This window comes from Triticum urartu, chromosome 3A (assembly GCF_056163025.1).
Source record: "Triticum urartu cultivar PI428250 chromosome 3A, HENAU_Tu73, whole genome shotgun sequence".
Lineage (NCBI taxonomy): Eukaryota > Viridiplantae > Streptophyta > Magnoliopsida > Poales > Poaceae > Triticum > Triticum urartu.
In genome coordinates, this window is record NC_141875.1 from 677035896 (window position 1) to 677048328 (window position 12433).

Here is a 12433-nt window from a genome sequence, read left to right on the forward strand (position 1 = left end):
TTAATTAGTGCACTACAACTTAAAATGGATTAGTAGAGTTTTTTTATTACTTCTCTAGCCTAGCTAGGATCCTCGGACAGAACAACATCTCCAAATCGTCAGTACTACTCCCATTCAAAATGGTTTACTCTCACACATGGCAGCTCGAGATTATGAATTTTGCTAAAGAAACACAATACAGCTACATTCAGATCTTCCATATCTGTGTGTTAGAGGAGCCGGTGAACTGCTGTGAGACACTGAGCCATTCGTAGAATGGAGATTTCCCCTTTCATGCATGGAACAGGAGAGAGAGAGAGAGAGAGAGAGAGAGAGAGAGAGAGAGAGAGAATTTGCTTATCTACTCTCTGCAACTCTCTTCGGCACTTGTGGTTTTATTTGTTTATGATCAAGTTTGTTTGCTCCATAGAAACTCTGTTGCCCCATTTCTGCAAGTGCCCACCAAAAACGGTGCATCCTCGGCCGATCTGTTTCAAGCATAATTATCCCTATGTAAGTTCGGGGTATTTCTTAATTCGTATTTACGAGCACAAATACTATGACACAGAATTTATGAGCATGCAGCTAGCCGTTGGAGCTGGCGTGTAATCAAAGCCACTCTTGTTCAATGCGCGAGGCTGGCTTGTGGGCCATCTACTGGAGAAGTCAGAGGCAATACGCTAACTATATCAGTTGGTGTACGGTGGCTTGAAATCTGTATACAGACTCAATGTATTGAAGTAGCACTAATCACGAGGGAACGAGCGGTGTTGATACCAACCTCGCGTGGCTGCATGTCCACACGCGATTTATCGCCTATGAACGGCACAAGTAATAGTGAAGTTGCAACCGCACAGTGACAATGTTCAAATTACATGATTAAAGTTGGAGCAATTTCTCTAATGCGACGATACACATGCTTATGCATATTCTGAAAAACAAAATTGAACAATTTGGCCAAATGAGTATATGCAAGCAATACCTGAATCCCAATTCGAGTCTAGATCGCTCCACCACACCAAGAAAAGGTATGTGTACCTTCAGCAGTAACAAGACTGGAACCATAGGCTCCTATGCTAGGAGCATTTGGGGGTATAAAAGCAAGAAATGACCAGCAGGAAAAATAAAAAACACAAATAGTCTGAAACAACGCATGCTAGGATAGCAAACAGTTGAAATCTACTCATATCTAGCAACTTAGGATGAATTTGGTATCAAACCAACATTAGTTCATACTATGATTCAATCAGTGCGCATGTATCGTCCAGCAAAAAACATGTAAATGTAAAACATCTGAGTCTACAAAACCCCTCTAGAAGCAGAAATCGTAAACTGTCAGAAATTTGGACATACACAGCAAACCATTCTGCAGTAGCGCCGAGTATCAGTTTATCAGGATATGAAAAGGCCAACAAGGAACAAAGCCTACATTTGGCACTAAAATGCTCGACCATTCAACTCCACAACCAAATTCAGAAAGGTGAAAAAATCTGAGACTACATTTGCAACTAGTAAAAAATAAACTGATCTTACCGAGAACCGCATACATTCAATGACTTATTTGCTAGCACCATACTACATTAGAAGTGATATAAGAGAAGATCAAGTGCACATATACACATGATAGCATCAGGAAAAACAGATGGAACCACCACAGGTAATTAAACCAAACAGATGGGTTCATATCATGCCTTAATTAAGCCCACGAACAGTAGTGCCACCACAGGTAATCTAACCAAGAGTCAAACCGGTTTCTTAGCAAGACCAGAGAATGTGCCGAAATGCCAAACAAATACTAGGATAGCAACCTCTCTATCTAGGATGAAAGATAGAATTAGTTAGCCATGAATATCCCAGCCCATTGCCATCCCGATTACGAAATGCAACAAGAAACAAAACCTTTGGAGAACAACCAGCTATGCGACAAATGTTCAACGGATCAACTGTGAAACCAGAATCAGGAAGGAGCATAAAAAGTTAAAAACAGAGCCTGCATTTGCTACTGAAAAGTAAACAAATCCTGCAGAGAGCCGCATATATTCTACGGTTCAGTTGGAGGGCTAAATTCAGAAACAGGAAAAAAGTCTGAACCGACTTTTGCTAGCACCAGACCGCACTGCGAAGTGAACAATGGAAGAACAAGTGCACACCAACAGAGATAGCATCCGGCAAAGTAGATGGAGCATTGGGTTCATATCAGGTCCTAGTTTAAGCCCACAAAATAGTAGCCACTCCGATCCATACTAAAGCAGCGACAATTAATATGAATCAGAGGGAGTAGTTTCTTCCATCCACCACGGGTGATCTAATTAACCTAGAGTCAGCCTCTTCTGAAGTTCTTAGCCAAAATTAACAGAACGAAGACTAGAGAGAAAATTAAAACCATTTTTTGTCAACGTTGCCAGCGTCTTCTTTCAAAGGCAGCTGAGAATCCCGGGCGTTGATGGTGTAGCTGCAGAGAAGCTGGATGACGGTGAAAGGGCGGTCGGCGACGAGGACGAACAGCTTGTGCGGCTTCACGAAATCGACGGCCCCAGCAGAGACCCTCTCCTCTTTCCCGTCCCTGAGGCTGTACACGCAGATGTGGGCTGACAAACCCCGTCGATCAATGTAGTAGACGCAGTCTGCCTCGACGGACGGGAACCTGTCGGCGTCCACGGCGAGGCACCTGTGGTGCCCGACGAAGATGGCATGCCTGCCGATGCTCTCGACGGGCACGGGCTCGGCGTCGTCGTACTTGAAAACCTTGACGCGCCCCCGCAGCCTGACGACGATCAGCACCTGTCCACCAAGTTCAACCAGGAAACGCCAGACATCTTCTTTATGAGGATTGACATGAATCAGATCGCAGATCTTGGGGAACCAGCCTTCTGATTCTGCAATGAATCCCGTTGTGGCGTCGTTGGTGTAGAGACCACCTGCGACCGCCATCCGTGCGGAATTGTAGTTAGGGTACTCCTTGGCCTTGTACCCACCGTAGAAGAAACTTTCATTGTCGGGACCAGCCACGCACGGCCTGCGAGATGAGGCGCAGAGCAAGCCGAGCAGGGGCCAGAAGCCGGAGCTGTCACTTTTAACGAAGGCGGACACCTCCTTCTCGGCGGGCACGGGCGCCGCGAACCGGACTAGGACGCCGGTGAGCGGGTTGAAGACGCGGGCGGCGTGGGGAGGGTTCCTGTTCGCCAGGACGAAGAGGCCGCCGAGGGTGGTGGCCACGACGTAGTAGCGGCGGAGCAGCGGGAGCCTCTTGCGGATGAAGCGCCCCGTGGCGGCGTTCAGCAGGAGCAGCAGCTCGCCACCAACGCCGCCGTCGCTCTGGAGCTGGAAGCCCTCGTCGAGGAGGATGACCCAGCGGCGCGGGCGGAAGCGGGGGTCGGAGGGGTCGCTCCTGGGGTCGTCGGTGGCGTCGCGCTAGCCGGAGCAGACGGCGCGGAAGTCCATGTAGCAGTCGAGGTCGTTGGTGGCGAGAAGGCAGTCGGCGACGCGGCGGACGAGGTCGGGCGGGAGGGTGGACCAGCCCGCGGCCGGAAGGACCGGCGAGGCTCGGAGACGACTTGGCAGGCCCTTTTTCTTCCTCTTGGCGGGCGGGCCGACCCGTGGCGCGCGAGCGGTAGCGGGCGAGGCCGGCATTGCCGCACGCTTCGGTTCTTGGGACATGAACACGGCCCCTTCGCTCGACCCTGCAAAGGAAAAGGGATGCCGCTTGTGAGCGAGGGGCAGCGGCGTGGATGGATGGAACAGAGTGGATCAAAAAATGGCTGCCGAGAAATGGAGAAGTGGGAGAGGATTTGCATACCAGAGGAGCAAACGAGCAAAAACGAGAGTGGCAGGCAGCGCAAGGTACCGCAGGAAGGGGACGACGGAAGAGGAAAAGGAAATGGAGGGAGAGGGTCAAATATCTTTGAATCACTGACACACGCCAAGCCGGTGCGGGATTCGCTCGTCCCGTGATGATGGACTCCTGCTGCCATCATGCACACCCAGCAGCCTGCCTAGGACTAGGTGCTACCAAAACCTCACAAAATTGAAATTTTTGAAGTTTCAAAAAAATAAAATCGAAAGACATTGTGGTTGTTCACAAGATAATTGTGTACAACCCCTAAAATTTTTACGGTAAAGATACATCCCGAACGTTTGGATTTTACTCATGGCAAATCGAATGTTTTTTAGGACAAATTCAGTTGACCCGAGGATGAGAAAATTAGTAGACACACATGACAATTTTCTGGATAATTGGACTTGTCATCATCGCGTCGACCAAAGTTGCCATAAAAAAACATTTGATTTGCTATGGGCAAAATCCGTTATCAGGGTCCAACTTTTAACTCCAGACTCAAGATTCACAGGGAGATAAAAAAAAGACAATTCCAACATGAATGTTGTCACAAGAAGACAAAAACAAAAATGGTATTATTCATGTCTGAGTTTGTCCTCTTTTTTTTTCCTTCATCTTTATGCTTATCTGGAATTTGGAGTTGAAAGTTTTACGGGCTGCACACATTTATCTTGTGAACATTCACACACAAAAAAAACAGAATTTTTTGAAATTTTATAGTATGGCTTTTGTGAGATTGAAGTCTCATACTAACATCTAAGCCATGGGAGCACTAGATATTCACCCGTGTGTTCGGTTATGTTGTGTTAGGCCACAACTGCTAGAGCAACTCTACCAGAGTTGCCATTTCTTTGGTCTTCATATGGGATATTGAGCACTTCATACGTATGGAGGCCACATCCACTATGATCAAATACGGATTGGTCAAAAAGGCAGCCTTCATATTTTTCTTACATGTGTGTGTCATTCATCATTGACTACAATCCCAAAAAAATCCAAAATTTAGAACAATTTGATTCAGATTTCAATTCAATTTCATTCCCACCCTCAACAATGTTAGTTATTTAGTACATGATTAAACGTTGATTTCAACATGGATTTACAAAGTGAATTTCAAGAATGATTACAAAGATTCTCCGCTAAACTATGGGCTCTTCCTCCTCTTGGGAGTGACCTCACATGCGGGTGAGGCTTCGGCTGTTGCTACTTCCGCGACTATGCGGTCGATGAACACATGTGCGTCCTGGATGCGGGATAAGGCCACAGTCTTGAAGACCGGCATGAGCTCGACGACCATTTATGCAGCGACGACCATTGAAGTGCGGTCAAAGTACTCCCGGGCGGCAAGGAGGTGCATGCGGCTAATGGTTGATTCAGCCTTTAGGTATGCATCGTCCTTGATCCACTCCGAGTACTCCCATGGCCTCTTCGATAACTCCCTCTCGGCGCGGGCCACTTCGGTCTTGCTGTGGAAAGGTCCGCAAGGAGGGCACAACAACGACATGGTCAATGGGGGTGGTAGCAATTGGGAAGGGGGGATAGGGAGTGGGGTGGCGACTGGCCATGGCGGCACATAGGTCGAGTGTGGTGGCACCAATGATGGCTGCCATGGGTGCGAACTCCCTATGTGTCTTGGATGCGGGATAATGCCACAATATTGAAGGCCGGTGTGAGATCAGCTGCCATTCTATGGCGGCAACCATCAAAATGCAGCCAAACTACTCCAGGGCGGAGGGGAGGAGAACGCAACCGATGGTTTATTCAGCCTTAAGCATCGTCCTCGCCTCACTTCGAGTACTCCCATGCCCTCTCCAAGAACTCTGTCGCCGTGGTCCTCTTTGGTTTCGTCGGGGAAAGATTACGTGAGGAGGGCGCAGCCACGACATGGTCGATGGGGGTGGCGGCGACTGGGAAAGGGAAAGATAGTGGGTGGGGTAGTGGTGATGGGGGTAGATAGGCCAAGTGTGGTGGCGTCGGCGATGGGGAAGATGTGGGTTATATATATACCCGCGAATGGGTATTCTTCCCGATGAATAATCAGTTGGGGCCACACCATATCAACGCCTCAAGCCATCAAATATGGAGGCTTGCTGGTTGAATATGGAGTGCACTCCATAAATTATGTAGGTTGAGGGATGGGTGGCGACTTTGGTAGAGTGGCCTTTTCGGTCAAAATCACCATGCTAGCGGTTCTTATGTCGGCTAGGTTGTTATGATAATTCTGCTCGATTTGCTCTTACATGCAAATAGGAAGCCATGAAGAAATGTGTTCACCTTACCTATATAACTTAAACAAATAGGTTTTAATGTATCTTTACCAAATTGTCGTTGCTTCTTTTCTTTTGTGAGGCCACAGGATGGTAAAAAAACTAAAAGGTGAAGCTCTTCTCATCTACTTTGTTAGGGCATGATAATATCTATTTCATTGTATTTCTCAAGAATACCAGACTATTTGATGCCCTGTAAACATCTGAACAACTCAGCATCTTCACTAAATATGTCAACTTGTGACCTTCTCTCAGTGACCCCGGCTGAATTGGTCGTAAATCCATGACCATTTTGCTTGGAAGGGCTCAAACCCTGAAATTGCCTTACACCAAATGGTCATAAAGCAGACAAGAGTGCTCAACGACCTTATTTCTACCTGATTACGATCAATATAAATGGTCATGAGGTTGTGAACGTGGATGCATCGGTACTTAAGGTGTCCCTCGAGGTGGGCCACCTCCTTTTTTCTGTTTAAATTTCCGTGTGCCATGTAGGCATTGGCCCATCCAGGAACAAATGTGGGATGCCCTTATATTTCTCAAAAAAAAACATATATTCTGCCCAAGGAAAAAATGGGAAAATAACAAGTTTTTCATTATTACCATTTAGTAACGGTGGTCAGTTATCTGCAAAAAGAAAGTTTTCATTATTGTCCAAAAAACAGGTTTTTCATTGTATAACTCTAAAAAGGTTTTCCCTTATAGAAAAATCCCGAAACCAATTAAACAATATAAAATTATAAGATTAGGAAAATAATGAACTCCTTCGTGAATCTTGCTATATGGTTTAGCAATTATGTGCTTAAAAAACTAAGTGTGCTTATTTGAAAAGTTTCATGCATATAAAAAATGATAATCATAAATAATATTAGATATGTATAAAAAAGTTTCATGCGTATGACAAAATAGTCATGAGTACGTATATATGGAAAATTAGATAACAAAACAAGATTTTCTTAAAATGTTAATCATGTATTTAATTTTTTCTAACCTATATAAACAATGTTTTATATGTATACAAAAAATGTGCAATGTGTAAAAACAAATATAGACATCAAAACGTATGTATGCAAAGATTTTTTTTGTTGGGAATATATGAAAAGATGTTAATCATGTATTTGAAAAATGTTAAACATCATAAACAATATGTCCTAAAAAATGTAGACATGTGTTCAAAATTTTAAACATCAAAATATTTATTACAAATGTTAATGATGTAAATAAAAATCGTTTAATATGTATAAAAAATGTTTCTAGTCTACAAAAATTTGTTCATAAATGTGGTCTAATATTCTTGAAAAATGGAGATCTTTTTTACAACAAATATTTATTAAGTCCTTCACAAAACAACTCATTTTAGGAACTCGAAAAATGGAAAATGAATCCGCGGAAATTTATCTTTTTCACGAGAGGTGGATCAAAAACTTTTTACACCCAACCATTTGTTCAATTGTATATTAAATATAGCCTACTATTTTAGAAAATTGTATGGTCAAATTTTGCATAAATATATGGTAGGTTCTTCATAAAAAAACTCATTTTGGGCACTCAAAAATGGAAAATAAATTTTTCGTCGAAAGACAATAAAAACTTTCTTAGGAAACATTGTTTGCCATTGGAAAATGCACCCTTGTGCACAATATGAGATTATCTGAACAAACTATGCCATAAATGTGGTCATAAGATTGATCATTTGGCTTGGAAGCCATGAATCTTCACACATGATAGCTCATTTATAAGAACACCTTTAAAAAAATGTCATATTTCAAGTTTATTATTTTTAATGTTAACTTGGTCACATATAATGACACAATGCGAAGGTTTTCCAATTTTTTGAATTTTTTGAAATTTTAATGCCCATTTCAAAATGCGCTTAAAATGGCAGGCATGGCCATTCCTACCCTGTGGTTGAATCTTGGAAGACTTTTGGTATTTATCTGATTAAATAGATACTTATGTACCTTAAAATGATTTTTGATAAAAATAAAAAGCAAACTATGAGGCAACTGTAGTTCAAATTTGACCCGCTTCCTACTGAATCGGCGGAAAATTATCTTTTTCACGAGTGGTGGATCAAAAACTTTTTACACCCAACCATTTGATTAATTGTATATTAAATATGGCCTAATATTTTAAAAAATTAATTTGGTCCAATTTTGCAATAAATATATGGTAGGTCCTTCAGAAAAAAAACTCATTTTGAGCACTCAGAAAATGGAAAATAAATTTTTCGTCCAAAGAAAATGAAAACTTTCTTAGGCAACATTGTTTGCCATTCGAAGATGCACCTTTGTGCAAAATCTGAGATCATTTGAACAAACTGTGCCATGATGTGGCCATAAGATTGATCATTTGGCTTGAAAGCCATGAATTTTCACACATGATAACTCATTTATAAGAACACTTTTTTTAAATGCCGTATTTCTAGTTTATTATTTTCCTGGTAACTTGGTCACATATAATGACACAATGTGAAGGTTTTCCAATTTTTTTTGAAATTTTCCCGCCCATTTCAAAATGAGGTCGAAATGGCGGGCATGACCGTTCCTACCTAGTGGTTGAATCTTGGAAAACTTTTGGTGTTTCTGTGCTTAAATAGATACTTATGTACCCAAAAATGATTTTTGAAAAAAAATAAAAATCAAACTATGAGGCAACTGTAGTTCAAATTTGACCCGCTTCCTCCTGAATCGGCGGAAATTTGTCTTTTCCACGAAAGGTAGATCAAAGCATTTAGCACCCAACCATTTGGTCAATTGTACATTAAATATCGCCTAATGTTTTAGAAAAATGATTTGGTCTAATTTTGCAATAAATATTTGGTAGGTTCTTTACAAAAAAACTCATTTTGGGCACTCGGAAAATGAAAAATGAAACTTTCGTGCAAAGAAAATGAAAACCTTGTTAGACAACATTGTTTGCCATTCCAAGATGCAAACTTGTGCAAAATATGATGTCATTTGAACAAACTATGCCATTTCAAGATGCACCCTTGTGTAAAAAATACAAGAGAAACAAAAAGAACTTTGTTCTCATTTGTTGAAACGTTTGTGCCATGGATCGATGACATGACACTCATCCATCCATCCATCTTATTTATCTAAAAGAAAAAAAGGAGAAAAAAAAACCCCAGCCGCAACCCAGCTACCCAAAACCCTAACTCCCATCGATCCCCTCTCATCCCCTCCCCCCGATCCAGATCCACGCCGTCGCCGCATGTCCTGCCCCCCCCGTCCCGCAGCCCAACTACCCCAAACCCTAACTCCCCTCTCCGCTGATCAGATCCCCTCTCATTCTCCCCCCGATTCAGATCGACGCCACCGCCACCCCCTCCCTGCCTCCCAACTCCCTCGCCGTCGCCTCCTCATTGCTCCCGCACCACCTCTCCCACCTCGCGTCTTGCTTCGCTGACCCGCGCTCGCCGCGGTGCACTCGCCGGGGCCCCATGGCACCGCCCAGTTCCTCGCGCTCGGGCCCGACGAGGTCGTGTGTGCACTCACCGGCACGCCCATCTTCACCGTCTGCAACTCCAGCAACGAGTTTGTGCTAGTCTCCGACCCCGTCACCGGCCGCCGCCGCCGCCTCCTCGGCCCTATCTCGCTCCCAGCGCCACGGCCTCCTCCCGTCCTCCCCTGACAGCCATGGCGATGGAGCTTCCTACGCGCCGCCCATGAAGTCGAGCAAGCTCGGGTTCGAGGCTACCCAGGAGGTGCAGCACCGCATCCGCATCACCCTCTCCTCCAAATCCTTCATGAACCTCGAGAAAGGTCAGTGCCCGGTGATCCCCTTCCCTTCCTTCCTCCCGGCTAGCTTTGTTTGGTGCGTCTCCGATCTGATGTGTTTGTGTGTTGAACAGTCGGCAACTAGATCCCCTTCTTTCCACCACAGGATCCGCTCATGGCCGCCACCGGATCCCCTCCTCTCAGAAAACAACGCCTATGGTTCGATACGCACCTCGACGCGCCGGGCTGCTGCCAAAAGAACGTGGGTGGGCGAGATCAGCGCCAATGACTACGCCTACAACTTCATGACCGCCGACTCCATCCTGCATGCGCTCTCATATGCTCTGTTTGTTTGATCTCACTCTCTGACATTGCTTCACTAATGCTTGTCCATTGATCCAGAGTACAGTGAGCATGTATGTTGATGAAAGTTAAGACCAACTTTAACTAGTGGTGCAAGTGCAACTAGCTACCTTGCTTGCTAGATCTCAGATAGATGGGTCTCCTAGTTTCATGACTGCTATTTAGAACTAAGTGCTCCGTAAGTGTTTGCTGAAAATGAAAATGCAGTTAATTATAGCACAGTGAGAGTGCTCTAAACGTTAGAAAGGTTGCTACTGCATTAACATTCCTGGCAGTGTCCTGCATTGACCGATGGTGCAGCCATATACCCCTGCCAGTACCTGATTGTTCTCATTCATTATTGTGCAGCAGCGCCTTCTTGTTCATATCCATTTTTTTCAATTAATGCCAACATGTACATGTTTACACAGGAGAGATAGCTAGATTTACCGACTAACAAGTGACAATAAAAATGTTGTTATTTTAACCTATAGGTTAATAAAACACTTTGATAATTCTGTCCCCGAGTATTTTTGTCAGTTTGCAGTTACTTGTGCTGAGATGCTAGTCTATTTCTCTGTCCAGAAAATGTGCTGTGTATTTCTTGTCGAGAGTATAATATTCCATGGCCAGAGCAAGCAAGATGTTATTTCTAGTGCTAGCCTTTTGTTGTATTAAAGTACTGTATATAGTAGGAGCACATTGTCTTTAGAGACAGCAATCGGGAGTAATGCAGTCGCTTCCGTTGCATACTTGCTCTAGCTGCAAGTACATGGAACGGCCGATATCTTCCTATGTTGGTGCTGTGCTGTGCTTATGTGTTATTTTTGCAGCTGCCGGTCTCTTCCCATGGAGGAAGAAGAAGATCTCTAATGGGGTGCTCGTGGGCACCACGACCATGTAGTTGTTGTTTGAGCTCCTGAAGTACCATCTCCTCACCCTACTCTACCACCACTTCATCCCCATCATGGGCATCCTCTTCCTCTGGTCCAACGCCCCTGCCTTCGTCAACAAGCAAGCTTCTTTAAATTTCCGTTGTTATTTGCACTATATTCCACGCACACCTCATGTGAATCTGTGATCATATTCATAGACCAGTGAATTTATTGCACTGTTTGCTTGCTGTGAAGTATCCAGTATTTGTTACATTATGTATTTAAGTAGTAAAACTGAGAATGGCAAGCTAAATTCTTCAACTGGACTGCTCTTTCATTGTACCACCAAATACTGAAGTTTTGCTATGCATAACATTGCTACATGTGTTTTTGTCTATATAGAATTGCATTCATTTCCTCTTATTTCAGTAGTTACATAGCTTGAGGTCTGTGTATTCTTTTGAATAGGACGTACTGTTCTATGCAGAAGATCTGATTGCACAAACATAGTTATCTACGTGTGCTGCCTGACTTGGTATTTGTTATATCTTGTTGGTTGAATGGGTGGTGGTGCCAGTACAGTGGTAACAATGGTTTTTTATTTAGGTTTATGTGTTGCTGTGAGGTTAATCCCTTTGGAAACATTCTTTGAGAATTTTGTAATGCGTCCTTTTGTTGATACACTATTGCGCCAGTTCTATGGTATGTGAGTTCCTTTTGTTGCTGCAAGCATTGATACAATATCTCATGTGCAGGGAGCTCTGCATCCGAGTCTCGGCCATCCTCCACAACAAGGAGCTGGGCCAAGGGAGCAAGCAGTGCTGCTGGTTCCTTGAGTCTCGGTCGAGTAAGATGGTGCGCCATGGTGTGGGGAGGCCTTTTTTGTCGTAGTGGTATTGTATATGGTCTCATCCAGCACTGAGTATCAATGTCATTTTAATCCTGATGATGATGATGTAGCATAAAGTGGTTACTTGTCTGATGCACATTGTCGTAGTAGTCGGCATATCTGTTTCTATGAATACTATGAAAAGACTGTAATAGGCTAATTTTGCCTATCATTTCGAGAATTTAGTTCTGGTCTATTAGAAATATGTGTCTTTTGTGTAGTGTGAAAATGTGAGAAGTTGAAAGTTGGCAAGTTGGACCAACTTAATGAAAATGGCCAAGTCCCCAAAAGTAAATGTACTGTAAAATGGCTGAGGCCCAAAAACGAATTGGGCTAGAATTGGACTGTAAAAAGGCTGAGGCTACAAATGGATTGCAAAAAAGAAAGAAATTGAGGCTAAAAGGCTGTATCCTAAGAATATAAAAGGCCAAATTGTTGAGCCAGGCCCATGTAGCTAATCGAAGCACAGGGGAAAAATTACATTAAATGGTGAATTAATGGGCTTAGCCCGTATAAACACCGAA

At 43.7% G+C, this 12433-nt stretch overlaps 1 long non-coding RNA gene and 1 pseudogene across 2 annotated transcripts; one reads left to right on the plus strand and one right to left on the minus strand.

Moving 5' to 3' along the window:
* Window positions 1-2149: 2149 nt before the first annotated feature.
* On the minus strand, window positions 2150-3907 carry LOC125549150 (uncharacterized; annotated as a pseudogene). Its single transcript, XR_015599910.1, has 2 exons — window positions 3776-3907; window positions 2150-3659 (listed from the first exon to the last, which is right to left on the minus strand). The product of XR_015599910.1 is annotated as an uncharacterized LOC125549150 (transcript).
* A 5368-nt stretch (window positions 3908-9275) lies between these two features.
* On the plus strand, window positions 9276-12112 carry LOC147981454 (uncharacterized). The gene is made up of 2 exons (XR_015598931.1): window positions 9276-9848; window positions 9938-12112. It is a non-coding gene; the product is annotated as an uncharacterized LOC147981454 (long non-coding RNA).
* Window positions 12113-12433: the final 321 nt, after the last annotated feature.